The sequence below is a fragment of the Acanthopagrus latus genome, chromosome 21 (assembly GCF_904848185.1).
Source record: "Acanthopagrus latus isolate v.2019 chromosome 21, fAcaLat1.1, whole genome shotgun sequence".
Classification (NCBI taxonomy): Eukaryota; Metazoa; Chordata; class Actinopteri; order Spariformes; family Sparidae; genus Acanthopagrus; species Acanthopagrus latus.
The window spans coordinates 109,427-124,026 of NC_051059.1; the positions used below are offsets into that span (position 1 = coordinate 109,427).

Consider the following 14,600-nt stretch of genomic DNA (forward strand, 5'->3'; position numbering starts at 1 on the left):
TTTACACAAGCTGAAACTAAATATGAGTTGTATTAACACAGTATCTTTAGTTTTTACACAAGCTGAAACTAAATATATTGAGTTGTATTAACGCAGTATCTTTAGTTTTTACACAAGCTGAAACTAAATATATTGAGCTGTATTAACGCAGAATCTTTAGTTTTTACACAAGCTTAAACTAAATATATTGGGTTGTATTAACACAGTATCTTTAGTTTTTACACAAGCTGAAACTAAATATACTGAGTTGTATTAGTTTAATAAGTTTAGTATTTCTATTTGTTAGTGTGTACTCAAAATTATTAAATATAATGATTATTACTTGTTATTGCTACTTATTGTTTATTACAATTACTGTATTTTCCTCTAATTAAATTACCTTTTCTTTAAAAAACCCCCCAAAAAACTAGAAAATATTGTCTCAATTAAATTAGATGGAAAAAATAAACACCTGTAAATGCTCCAATGTATTTTATTTTTAAGGAAAAAGGCAAAACACAGCCAATCTTATTATTACAAACTTACCATCAGGTCAACATCAACACATCCAACCTAAAATGATTAATCATTCATCATCATCATCATTTCAAATCATTGAAACAATTATACTGCTTCATCTGCCTAAATGAAGGGAGGCCAACACATGAACCAACAAAGACTATCATATCAAAACGATATCTAACTCCATCTACAAAGACTTAAGTCACATCCTTCAGCCCGCTTCCTACAGCATTTAAGTGTGTGTAGGTGTCAGTGCTTTTTGTGTGTGGGTGTTGTGAGTGGGTGTTGTCTGGTGTTTGGGTGTGTGTCTGCGTTTTACGTGTGCCTGTTTGTCAGCCTGTTTTACAGAAAATAAAAAAGGTTTACCCCACTGGTCAGAAAGTGTTTTTACTGGTGTGGCAAAAAAATGGTCAAAAGTTTATTACAGTACAGCTGACATCTCTTTACATTGTGAGCTGATTTTTCAAAGTCTGTATAGCTTTGGTTTTAGGTCAGTGTGGCCTAACGAGAGCAATACCTGTTGGATGAACTGAAATGTGAGCTTCATAGTCTTGGGATAGTTAAGATGAAGTGCATACGTGGGTCCAAACAGAATGCACATTGCTTTTGGCAGATCTTGAATGTTTCCCATCACGACTTCTCCCTCAATGATGATTTTCAACGAGGCTGGACTGAGATGCTGGGAAGATGTGAGCACAGCACCTTCACGCTCAATGAGAAGTATCCCGATGTCAAGGTCACGGAAAGAATCATCATCATCAGATTCCTTGATAAAGAATAATAGAGGAGCACAATCATTACATTAGACTTCTCATTTGAAAAATAAACTTTAATCAATATACTGTAAGAGTGTCATGGTGAAAATTAAAAGAAAGCAAGAGCTTACTTACATAGCCAGCTTTGAAGAAGTTTGTGGGGTTGTCCCCCAGGATGATTGGAAGTCCTCTGAGCACCTGTGTCCGGATCGCAGTAGGGTCTGTAGTCTTTTGGGAATTAAACAGAATAACAAGTTAGATAGCTAAAATAAAAAACAAATAATTATCTATAAGAGACTGAATTACACAACCAATAGAATGGCACTATGATGTTTTGACAAAACCAGTAAAGAACAATACCAAGCGCATAATGTGTATGGACTTACACTGGTCTGTTGTGAAATCTGTGTCAACAACTGTCCAACATTCCCTCTCTTGGAACAAAATAACTCAAGGAGACGAGGACTGTGCCGATCAATGCTCTCATAGAATTCCTGCTTGAGGTTCTTTCCCACAATCCTGCTGAACTCCATGAACACCTGATACAGAGAGCAAAAAACCCAAACAACCTAAGAACCTCAACTGTGCTATACAAGGCAAGCCATCTGCAAAGTAGAGCTGGAAAAACACCCATGAATGTCCTTTTTGTATTGAAATGTTGATGTTTAAATGTGTAAATTACATGCCCCAAATTAAAAATATAAATGTTTTCCTTAAAGAGGACAAGATAAATATACATCTAGACACATTATATAATAGAAAGATGGTCATTAGTTATATTCTCTTTCGTGAACATGCCTGATCTTTAGTGAAAAGTGAACATACCTGATCTTCAGTGAAGAGGGCAGGCCAGCGTTTCACCATTGTGCTTATGGCAGGTTCCGACTCCACTACCTCTTTTCTTCTCAGAGCAAACGTCTGATCCATCTTCTGTTTCACAAGAGGTCCATTTGGTGTTCTCTTCTGCATTTCATCAACCAAGTCTTTGCATGCCCCCTCCAGGGCTGTCCGATCAAATCCATCCGGAAAGTTGGGCAAGTATTTGATTTCACCTTTCTTTGCCTTTTTGATGCGCTTGTTAGCTGGTTGTCCTTCTGCTGAAGGCCTTCCCCGCTTACCAGCATTTACTGCAACATCAAGGCATCCTGATTGCCTGCGCTTTGTTCTATAATTAGCCATTTTATACTTTAGACTATTTTTCCAACCACAACAGCGAGTGGTTGAGCCTCGCTCCTGGAGACAAGGGTGTTTGCTTATCAGTGCTGCTGCAACACTTTCAAACTGAGCAGCTGTTGGGTATGCTGTGTAGCTATACATGCTCTCTGCCAATCTCTCAAGTATCTCATGTTTTAGTTCTTTTGATACTTTAAGGTGTGTTCCCTCACTCATAAAAAGCAGATGTGCTTGCCTAAGTTTATACTGTACATCAACAGAAAATGTCGGGATTTCAAAAAATTCTGGAAACTGTTCTTGTCGCTCCCGAGAAGAGTGTGAAAGTATCCCTGTATCTGCTGTACTCGTTGTGTCACTGAAGACTTCATCCGGTGGGACAGGTACTAGCTCAAAGACAGGCAAGACTTTAACTGTTGGTTTTTCTGGAAGTTCTTCAGTATCTGTCAGATTACATAGTTCATTATTGAATTCGGGGTCTTGGTATTGGAGACTGAAGTTTTATTGAAGTCCCAGTGACTCTTTAAGCTTGCTTATCAAATCTTCGACTGTAGAGGGCCTTGTATTTAGGATGACTTTTCTTATATCTGCCTTGGTTAGAATGACCCTCATGGTCATCTTCTGGTTTACAGTCATCTTGGGAATAGAAACAAGAATTAGATTATAAATTTACATATCGAAGAAGTCATTCAATTGCTGAGCCATTGCTATGTGCATCACAAAAATAGTTGATTAATAAGTTGGTTGCTTAAGTTCAGTGTACTTTCTTTTTCCTCCTTGAGAAACATTACTGTAAAGATAAGTTAAATGATTTAAGTGTTTATGTAGAGGTGCAATGTACCACTAGAAATAGTTTCACACATCTATGGAATAAAAGAGCTGCAACAATCAATAGATTACACAAACGTTACTGTAATAATCTCCAACTATTTTCACATTTGAGTGATAATTTGAAATCAGAATACTTGAGAATGTCACACTGGGCTTTGGAAAACACTGATCAAGCTGAACCAACACCAACACTGAACCAAACATGAGCTCTAAAATAAGACAAACAAAATCTCCCATTACAGTCTCGACTGATTGCAGAAATGCCATTGTAGCTTCTTAACACAGGATATGACGTCTGAGGGTCACTACTAAATTTTCACCATATCTATATGCTGAAAGAGGGAAAACATCATTCAGCTCTTTCAGCTGCACCACACACAGAGAGGGGTTACTGCTGTCACAGATGAGTTCAAAAGATATCAAATGCTCGTGGTACCAAGCAGTCATCTCATTGCAAACAAACAGGATCTTGGTGTTGAGTGCCACTATCTGTTTGATCTGCCTAAATGAAGGGAGGCCAGCGCATGAACCAACAGAGACTATCATGTCAGAACAATATCTAACTCCATCTACAAAGACTGATGATGCAACAAGAACTGATGTAAGTTGAGGAACTGTCTGGCAGAAAACCTGTTGGACATTCTCAGGATAAGATGTGATTGATGCTGTAGTGACCTTGTCCATTTCAACTGACGGCTTGAAAAATGAACTTGTGTCCAAATAGTAAGCCATCATTTTCTGATGCTTAACAGCCAGTGTAAGAGCTACATTTTTGAAGTTGTGGGCATTACGAATGACCCGAATTTGTGTTTCCCCTCAAATCGCATTGTCCAAACATCTGATAGGGGACCAAATGCTTTGATCATCTCGGGGTAATGCTCGAGGTAGTGATATTTCGGCCGTAATCTAAAATCTGGGAATGTTGTTTGCAACAAGTCTCTGTGTTCTGACACTTTGCAGTCAAGGAAATGCACCGATGCTTCAGTGTGCTTTGTTGCGACAGCCAACTCAACAATGTCTTAGAAGCAGCAGAATGTTCCATGCATTGTCTCCCTCAGGGACTTTATGGCCAATGATAAGTGGGAGCAGCCTGAGTAGGGCCCAGTTCTCATGGCCATTGCCACCTGTGGTCCCTTTGGTAGAGAAGCCGTGGGCAATTGGCTGAGGCTGGTCAGTTTTGTCATCAAAAGCATATTCAGAAGTTTTCATGGCATGGTTCAGTGTTTCTATGGTGAAATATTTCTTAGAAATCATGTCTGAAATGCAGAGCGATAGCTCAACAGGAACAATCCCTTCCAAAAGGTCATGGAGGATGTCAGGGGGATACCCACAGACAACATGAAAGTGCTCCAGACCGTCAGTCAATACACACTCTCCTTTGACACCATACCATTTTGCCATAGTGGGATCCTGCTTTACCTCCTGCACCTGCTGGTTGTGAGTGTCTATAGTTTGGAGTTCAAAAGCACCTGAATTTACCTCTTTGGCTTGCATCTCGCCTCTTGTTGCCATGCAGAACCTGCAGAATCTGTCCACCATAAAGCTTTCGAAGAATCCTGCCAGAGAATGAGCAGCCAGGTTATCTGTGGCCACATATAAAACTGTACCTTTGACACATTCTCCCAACTTTTCAACATACACACCATGTTGCTCCAAAGAAGCTAGATCCTGAATGAGTGGGTGGAGAATTTTGGCGTAGCCAAATTCTTTTACATCAGAGACTTTACACAAAACGGCAAGCTGAATGGAGTGGAGTGTGGATCTGTATTTTGATGGCACATTATCTATCACCCAGTACACTTCACTCATTTTATGTTTCTTTCTAGATGTTCCTAAAGGGTTAGACACTTCAAAATCATCTGCATAGAGTCCAACAGCGATTTTGAATTCCTCCCCTTTAAGGAGGTCATTTTCATTACAGTACGTACCATCTCTGTATGAACTGTACTCATGTTGCACATGCTTTTGGATGGGAAGAGCTTTATCCAAAATGTCTGCTCTATTCAACATCTTCTGTAGCATTGGATGCAAAGGTACATATACAGCACTACATTTTTTCCCTCTTTCAATAAGGTACTCTACTGGTTTAACCTCTGTGAAGTTTCTATTCACATATGCTGCTCTCCTTTTTGTTGTTGACAAGGGGCCATCCTTGCCACAGAATTTCATGATCACATTGCTCTTTGCGGCAGCGCTGACTAACTCTTCCACAACTGAATCGTCTACAACTGTATGTTGTTTGAGAACGTCCTTGACTGCATTATGCAGCAGTGGCTGGGCTAGTTCACACATCTGCAACAGCTGTTGTATAACTTCTTGTACTGTATTTCTGGAATGTGTAGCACCGTTTGCATCTTTGAAAAAAGAGCTGCGAAATTGTACTCCAGCTGTTTCTCTAGGTCATGAAGACCTTCATTGGTAGAATCCTCGCTGTCTTCAGATTCGGACGTGTCATTTGGAGGCTCGTGTTCTTCTTGTGCCATTTCATTAGTTACACTACCAGAGACAATTTCCGGCCTGAACATCCTCCAGTTTGTGTTCTGTGCTCCTTACTTCTGTGTGCATTAAATGTAGAATACACATTGGTGTGAAAGTTACAGCCATTAAATGGACACTGGACTCTGTGATTTACCTTCAAATGTGTACTGCGCAGGTGGGTGAGAAAGACTGCTTCTGTGCAGGGCGCAGAAAAATCACATGACTGACACTGAAAGGTTACTTGTGCAGTGTCTCTTGGTTGTGCACCCTGGGTTTTCTGGTGAATCTTTGCCAAGTGGACCTTGAGTGCATTAATGGAGTTGAATGTGCACACACATTCTTGGTGTAAGCATGGAAATGGGACAGTTCTACCATAGTTTCCATGTTTTAACCGATAATGTTTTAACAGGTAACCCCTTTTCTCACACATAAACTCACAATACTTACACTTCCACAGTATCCTCACAACGCAAGGATCTGTAAAAATAGAACACACGAAAATGTTTAGCTCAACAACTCAGCTCAACAGTATCGCTGGAAATAACAAAATGGTAACAGAACCGAAACGATGCCTGTGTTACACATAAAACCGGCATGTAAACAAGCGTGTGTGTGCGAGAGAGAGTGAGATTGGGAAAGAGAGTGGGCACTGAGCGGAGCGGTCAGTGGATCAATGCGTGGAGCGCAGCTGGCTGCGTCCCCAACATCAATACCTCCATAGTGGCAGCACCTGCTACACTCCTTTGCCCTCGATAGCGGTTAAATTGTTTTTTTTACCGAATGAAATGGTGGAAATATAAATTATAGTCGCATAAACTCGCCGGTATTGGTGCGGTCCTCACACTGTTAACATTAAGCTAACTTTAATGCTCAGCTGACACTATTTTGAGTGGACATTAGCTAGCAATAAGCATACCACCATGCACAGGTTCAAACAGTACATTAACATGTGACAGAAAAAAACAGCATCAACAAATTATCTCCAACCTTTTGAGTGTTAAAAGTTCCCAATAATATCTACTTATTTTACATACTAACCGTTCAAGGTGTTCGGTAAAGCTGCTTCCAGGTGAGGGTGCCGACAGGCCGTCTCTGCTGGTGCTCTTCCATCCGAGTCCGTTGCGCTGGCCTTGTGTTGTGACCAGGGATGTTTTTGAATTAGCCCCTCCCCTTTCTTATAAAACTTAACATACCAAGCTATCTTTACTAAACCCGATTAGTGCAATTAATCTTTCAGCTAAATAGTACAATCAACTAATGTTGTTTAGTAATGATAGCAGATTTTACAAAACATATTAAACACATTTTACAAAACATTAAACATTTAATGATCACTCGGAAGTTAAATTAGAAACAAAATCTGGGTTTACAGTGTAGGACATGCATTAAATAATTTGCAAGATCAGAAACATAACATAGCACTAACTTGTGGTGTGGTCAGAGAAGCTAGCGGTTAGCTGCTAACCTTACCTTGTTCTCAATGGCAAAACACACACTACATCACGCACAGGTTCACCCTAATCTACCAAAGAAACACAGCTAATTACTTGTAAACTTACATGTCCCTCGTCTGCAGGTATTCCACGCAAAGTTGGAAGTGCCCCACCATTTAGAAAACGTCTACCGACTAATCTTGCCTTGTACTGACCGAGGTTGGAGAAACAGTCAGTCTGGAAATGGTTAGCACACACAAAAAGTTTTTGCTAACTGTAGCTGGGACGTTGCCTTCAAAAATGAATTCAGTCCATGCTGCTCTTCTGTTCTCTGCGGCTGGGACACGATGGAGTGTTGTGTGCTTGTCTCTCTCTGCGTTTTTCTCGTTTCAACACAAATTATAATACCACACAGATTTTATAGGCGCTCCTCATTGGGCCCTTACACTCAAACATCCATAAACACAAAGATTTATATGGAAATATAGGCGTCTCTCATGGACCCTATTACTTATAACTGAACAACCACACAGGATTTAGATTACGTCCAGTCAACCTAGGATTTTAAAAATTGAACAAATGATTCAAAACTCTGTACTCATTTGATGGAGCGTCCGCTGTCTGCACCCGTGCCTGACTTCAGGTGGGAGCCAGTCCTCCGATTGTCGCCAAAATTTAGTTGAAACTGTCCTATTGAGGTTGAGAGTTGCCAAGTCTCCGAAGAATTTCAAACTTCTGCATAGGAATCTCTTTAATAACATGCAGCATGGAAAGAAGGCAAAAGCGTTCTCTCCCGAACTCTAAAATGTTGTCACTTAAGTACAGAACAGGGAGGGATTTACCTTCATTTACAACAGCCAAAAAAACATGTTTCTTTACATAAGAATGATGCATTGATGTTTGGGTATATCCTGTCCTTCCCAGGACCGTGACACTTTGATGCTTTAGATGGGACAGCAAATGCCATCTTATCTACATTTCTGTATCGTCCCATGTAGAGGATGTGCTCCACCTGTGATTTAGCAGATGCGATTAAGCTTGGTTGCTAAAAGTTGCATGCAATTTGAGTAATGAGCTAATTACATTTTTTTAATGAATATGTATCCCTAGTTGAACTTCCCCAGTTGATTACTTACATTAAGACAATTATTTTATGTATTATGAGTTTTCTGTAATTGTATGTTTAAATATGCAAATGAGGCAGCCAAGAAAACTGCAGCTGCCATGCTGCAAGTCTCAGTTGCACTGACTATTGCAAGTGTGAAGGAGGTGAGGTTCACTGCTGCAACCCATTCACAGTACATGAAGACAAAGTCATAGAAGATGAGCAGGCTGAAGGGAATGAGGAGAGGGATGATGAAAAGTGTGAAGGCCACTGAGCGTGAGATTTTGGCTGTTGTTCCAAGTTAACTTCAGGTGAACTTATTGCTGTTTCCTGTATTCAGTGATTTATAAACTAAATATAGTTATTATTTTTGTTACAGTCTACATGTTTTATATTTCAAATGAGCTCACTTGGGCCAGTTTTTGACTGTTTGAATACAAAAAAACAAAAGCAGACAAAAACAGGGCAAAAAGGCAAAGTAACAACCAAATCAGCCAGGTAAAGTAACAACTTAAAGGGCAAGACAAAGTAGCAACAGAAAATGGCTAGACAAAGTGCAAATCAAAAAATCAAAGTTCAACTCAAAAATGGAAAACACAAAACCAAGACATACCAAACTGGAAAGGAGCATGGACTGGAACATGGACAGGAGCATGGACAGGAGCATGGAGAAAACAGAAAACAGCAAACAGAAAACAATGACTGGGCAAGGAGTGAGTGGAACACAGAGACTAAATACACAGACACTAATGACATGACGAGGAACAGGTGAGGAGAGAGGAGGAAGGAAGCCAGGTGTGATAATGAGGAGGAGGAGCACAGAGGAACAGACCAGCAGGGAACAAGACAACAGACAGAGGGAGCGAGAGGGGAGAACATAGGAGAACTTAAAGGACACATGAGGGCATGGAAAAATCAAAACATGAGACACAAGACAAGGAAAAACAAAACACATAACACAACAAGACATAGAAAAAAAAGACATGAAATCAAAACCCAAAACCAAAAACCAGACACAAGGACAATGCAACAGGAGACATGACAGAACCCCCCCCTTAAGGGACAGCTCCCAGATGTCCCTCAATACTAGGGTTCAAAGTCCAACTGAAGCCGGGAGGGTGGAGGGGGTCTGGAGGAGGGCCAGAGTCAAAGCCGGGAGGGTGGAGGGGGTCAGGGGGAGGGACAAGGTTCAAATAAATAAGGAGGTAGAGGCGAGGACTGGGACCCACTGGGGACCAGGGACGTGGACTGAGGCGCAGGCTGGTACCTGCTGGAGACCGGTGACCAAGGCGTAGGCGCGGCCTCAGACTCGCCGGAGTGTGGCGACGAAGGCGTAGGCGCGGCCTGGAACTCACCGGAGGCCGGCGACGAAGGCGTAGGCGCGGCCTGGAACTCGCCGGAGGCTGGCGACGAAGACGTAAGCGCGGCCTGGAACTCGCCGGAGGGCGGCGACGAAGGCGTAGGCGCGGCCTGGAACTCGCCGGAGGGCAGCGACGAAGACGTAAGCGCGGCCTGGAACTCGCCGGAGGGCGGCGACGAAGGCGTAGGCACGGCCTGGAACTCGCCGGAGGGCGGCGACGAAGACCTAGGAGCAGCCTGGAACTCACTGGAATCCGGCGACGAAGGCGAAGGCGAAGGTGCGGGCTGGAACCCCCTGGAGGCTGGCGGCGAAGGCGAAAGCGCGGGCTGGAACCCCCTGGAGGCTGGCGACGTAGACGAAGGCGAAGGCAAAGGCGTAGGTGCGGGCTGGAACCCCCTGGAGGCTGGTAACGAAGGCGAAGGCGCGGGCTGGAACCCCCTGGAGGTTGGCGATGTAGATGAAGGCGAAGGCATGGGTGCGGGCCGAGACCAACTGGAGGCCGGTGGCGAAGGCGTGGACTGAGACCCACTGGCAACCAGACCACTGGCTGGGAAACCCTCAAGGGTCTTGGCCGGACCACTGACGGAGTTTTGCCGGGAGCTGGTGGTCTGAGAGCCGATGAAGGGTCTCTGGCAACAAATGACCTCGGCCGGACCCCTGACCGAGGAGCAGGCACTGGACTTGGCTGGGTCTCCGACCGAGGACCAGACACTGGATTTGGTGTGAGACTCGGCCAGACCTCTGACCGAGGAGCAGGCAGTGGACTTGGCGTGAGACTCGGCCGGGCCTCCGACCGAGGTGCAGGCAGTGGACTTGGCGTGATACTCGGCCGGGCCTCCGACCGAGGAGCAGGCACTGGGCTTGGCGTGATACTCGGCCGGGCCTCCGACCGAGGAGCAGGCACAGGGCTTGGCGTGGGACTCGGCCGGTCCTCCGACCGAGGAGCAGGAACAGGCGCTGGACCTGGCGTGGGCCTCGGCCGGTCCTGCGACCGAGGAGCAGGAACAGGCGCTGGACCTGGCGTGGACCTGGGCCGGTCCTCCGACCGAGGTGCAGGAATAGGCGCTGGACCTGGCGTGGGCCTTGGCCGGTCCTCCGACTGAGGTGCAGGAACTGGCCTCGGCCGGTCCTCCGACCAAGGTGCAGGAACTGGCACTGGACTTGGCATGGGACTCAGCCGGGCCTCCGACCGAGGTGCAGGAACTGGCCTTGGCCGGTCCTCCGACCAAGGTGCAGGAACAAGACTTGGCGTGGGCCTCGGCTGGGCCTCTGACCAAGGTGCAGGAACAAGACTTGGCGTGGGCCTCGGCCGGTCCTCCCACCGAGGTGCAGGAACAGGCCTCGGCCGGTCCTCCGACCGAGGTGCATGGACTAGACTCGGCGTGGGCCTCGGCTGGTCCTCCGACCGAGGTGCATGGACTAGACTCGGCGTGGGCCTCGGCCGGTCCTCCGACCGAGGTGCAGGGACTGGCCTCGGCACGGGCCTCGGCTGGGCCTCCGACCGAGGTGCAGGAACTGGCCTCGGCCGGTCCTCCGACCGAGGTGCAGAAACTAGACGTGGCGTGAGCCTTGGCCGAAACTCGGACTGAGGAGAAGAACCAGGCCTTGGCCAGACCACTGTCTGAGGTGCAGGAACAGGCATCATCTGGACCGCCAACTGAAGACCACTGGCAGGTGTCGACCGGACCGCCGACTGGGGGCCACTGGCAGGTGTCGACCGGAACGCCGACTGGGGGCCACTGGCAGGTGTCGACCGGAACGCCGACTGGGGGCCACTGGCAGGTGTCGACGGGGTTGAGACTGAGGCCTGGGCTGGGAGCTTGGCTGTGGCTGAGGCTGAGGTCTGGGCTGAGAGCTCGGCTGTGGCTGAGGCTGATGCCTGGGCTGGGAGCTCGGCTGTGGCCTGGGCTGGAAGCTCAGCTGTGGCTGAGGCTGAGGCCTGGGCTGAGAGCTCGGCTGTGGCTGAGGCTGAGGCCTGGGCTGGAAGCTCAGCTGAGGCCTGACTTCAGGGAGCCAGGACGTGGATGGGCTCGTCGCTTTCTCGGTGGGGGCACTTTGTAGGCAAGCCGGGTTCCCCAGAAAGGAGACATTTCGGCTGTGGCATGGGCTGAGGTTGACGCTGTGGCATGGGTTGAGTCATAAGCTTCAAAATAAAGTTTGCTTGCGGCTATCTGACGAGCCCTGCTAGCAGGATTGGTTACAAAGTCCTGATACCACCGGATTATCTCCAGGCCATTTACTGCTGGGTCCATTTTATAAGGCCCAGTCATTCTGTCACGTCGGGGTAAAAAGGAAAACTATGGAAGGGAAAGGTGGACCCAAACGCAGTAAACACGGGAGGCAAAGATAAGGAGAACAAAAGGCGAGCTTTAATAAGGCCGTTACAAAAAAAACAAAAGCAGACAAAAACAGGGCAAAAAGGCAAAGTAACAATCGAATCAGCCAGGTAAAGTAACAACTTAAAGGGCAAAACAAAGTAGCAACAGAAAACGGCTAGACAAAGTGCAAATCAAAAAATCAAAGTTCAACTCAAAAATGGAAAACACAAAACCAAAACATACCAAACTGGAAAGGAGCATGGACTGGAACATGGACAGGAGCATGGAGAAAACAGAAAACAGCAAACAGAAAACAATGACTGGGCAAGGAGTGAGTGGAACACAGAGACTAAATACACAGACACTAATGACATGACGAGGAACAGGTGGGGAGAGAGGAGGAAGGAAGCCAGGTGTGATAATGAGGGGGAGGAGCACAAAGGAACAGACCAGGAGGGAACAAGACAACAGACAGAGGGAGCCAGAGGGGTGAACATAGGAGAACTTAAAGGACACATGAGGGCATGGAAAAATCAAAACATGAGACACAAGACAAGGAAAAACGAAACACATAACACAACAAGACATAGAAAAAAAAGACATGAAATCAAAACCATGTCATTAATCAACAACAGTCAGTTTAGATGCACAGAACAGAACGGGACCGAACCACTGGCTAAATCCCGGTCCAGTTCACGCCGCTGCAAGTAAGTCTTCTTGTTTCTTAAGGTATGTTGTGGGTTTGAGCTCTGCACTGATTGGCTCTGGTGCGAACGTGGCTATGGTGTGCAGTGATTGGCTCTGGTTCGTAGTTGACTGTGATGGCTACAGTTAGCAATGCTAACGGAATTGGTAAAGTATTTATGAAATAAATTATTAACGGTATCATTGCAGTCCAAACAAATGCAACGTTGCACCCCCTTGAACCAAGCAGCAGCCATGTGAAAACTTTCAGGTCAGTCTGATCCTGATCTGCAGAGATATTTGAGCAACAGACACACGCACACAGACTGACAGAGATTCCTTGCTTTTATAGAGAGATAATTAGCTGATTATGCTAATTACGCAAATTGCCCAACATGCAACTCTTAGCAACCAAGTTGAATTTCATCCACTAGGCCTATAGAATACATTTCAATCATAAAAGTTTATAGTAAACACCATTTCTGGGTCCAAGAAATTTCCAGTAGACTATGACAATCTCCCCTCCTCCTCTCACATCCTGCTCCTGTCTTTACATCTCATCGATCACTGACAGGAAAACTATGTAATTTCTTACACATTCTGGGTCAAGCTGGTATGGTTGAACAGAAGGATCTCAGCGAGCCATAGCATTACATCCACCAGCATAAACATTGGCGCATACTACCGCTACCGTATGTGGCATCCTCTCCCTGAGAGGGGCGTGTAGCAGGCAAGATAGGCATTGACAAACGGAGCTCATTAGCATTTTTTTAATGCAAAGTTTTAAAGTTTTACAAAGACAAACAAAACATATAGGTCAAACAAACAATCCTGAACATTCAGGTCACCTGGGGAAATAGAATGTATTGTTCCAGAAAGAAAAAAAAAAAGTATTGCTCCATGTAATATAGGGATACAGAGATCCATAAGTGAGAGATGAAGAGGGAGGGGGTTAGAGGAAGGCAGGCAAAAGCCAGCTGGCCAAGGAAGGGAGTCTCTCCAGGGCAAGTCCATCAAACCATCAGTCACAGTGCAGAGGATAAACACAATGAAAAAGAAAGGAACTGCCCGATTTTGTTTTTTCGTTTACATACAAGAGCCATTTCAGCCAATACTTCTGGGCTTTATTATGGTCCAATCTCAGAGAAAAAGTCTCCATTTCATGTTTTTCTTTACAGTGGCTGACCACTCTTCCACCATCGGTGGCTCCATTAAGCCATTTCCTTGTTATTGATTTCTTGCTGGCTGTCAGTGATATCTTAAGAAGATACTTATCCTGGGAATTAGGATCAGCTGGTAGATTACACAAATATACAGTCTGAAAATTATACTCAATGTCAAAACCAACAATTGAATTTATTTCTTTAACTGTAACCAGCCAGTAGGGGTGAATTACTGGACAACACCAAAAGATGTGACAGTGGTCAGCCATCACATTATTACATTCAGTGTGTTTACATGACACACAAGAAAACCAAATTACTGCGTTAGTCTGACTATGACCAGATTTTTAAGATGCATGTATACAACTTAGTCTGACTAAAATCGGACCGTATCGGATTTCTCATAGTCGGGTTAATATACCTAGATTATTCGATTGATAGTCGCATTACTCTTGCATGTATACGCTCCATCAGATCGGATCGGATTTTTGCGTTTTGTGCAGGCTCGAGATTTTTTTTTTCCGGGCCGTGAGCCGGAAGTAGAGATTGTATGCAATCTCTCTCGAATGCCGAGGCAGCTGGTGACGTAAAGAGGTCAGCTGGAGGTGGTTTCACCTAGCGTACCGGGCTATGACATGCTTCGGCCAGTAATTCAATTTTCTCACTAGCACGTATACTCGGACAATTGCAGTTGTCTGATTGAGCAGCATAGTCGAACTATAGCTGTAATCTGACTAAGCTGTGCATGTACTTGCACTGATTGTCTCCAGCAATGCCCAGATTCTGTTCTGCCACTCTGTAG

General features: G+C 45.1%; 1 protein-coding gene and 1 long non-coding RNA gene across 7 annotated transcripts in view; one reads left to right on the forward strand and one right to left on the reverse strand.

Moving 5' to 3' along the window:
* Nucleotides 1–14,600, forward strand: part of si:ch211-267e7.3 (ADAMTS-like protein 2) — a 111,066-nt gene that overhangs the window by 46,862 nt on the left and 49,604 nt on the right. The gene's annotated exons all lie outside the window — the stretch shown is intronic.
* On the reverse strand, nt 4,739–7,028 carry LOC119011773. Its single transcript, XR_005072273.1, has 3 exons — nt 6,774–7,028; nt 6,183–6,212; nt 4,739–4,813 (listed from the first exon to the last, which is right to left on the reverse strand). It is a non-coding gene; the product is annotated as an uncharacterized LOC119011773 (long non-coding RNA).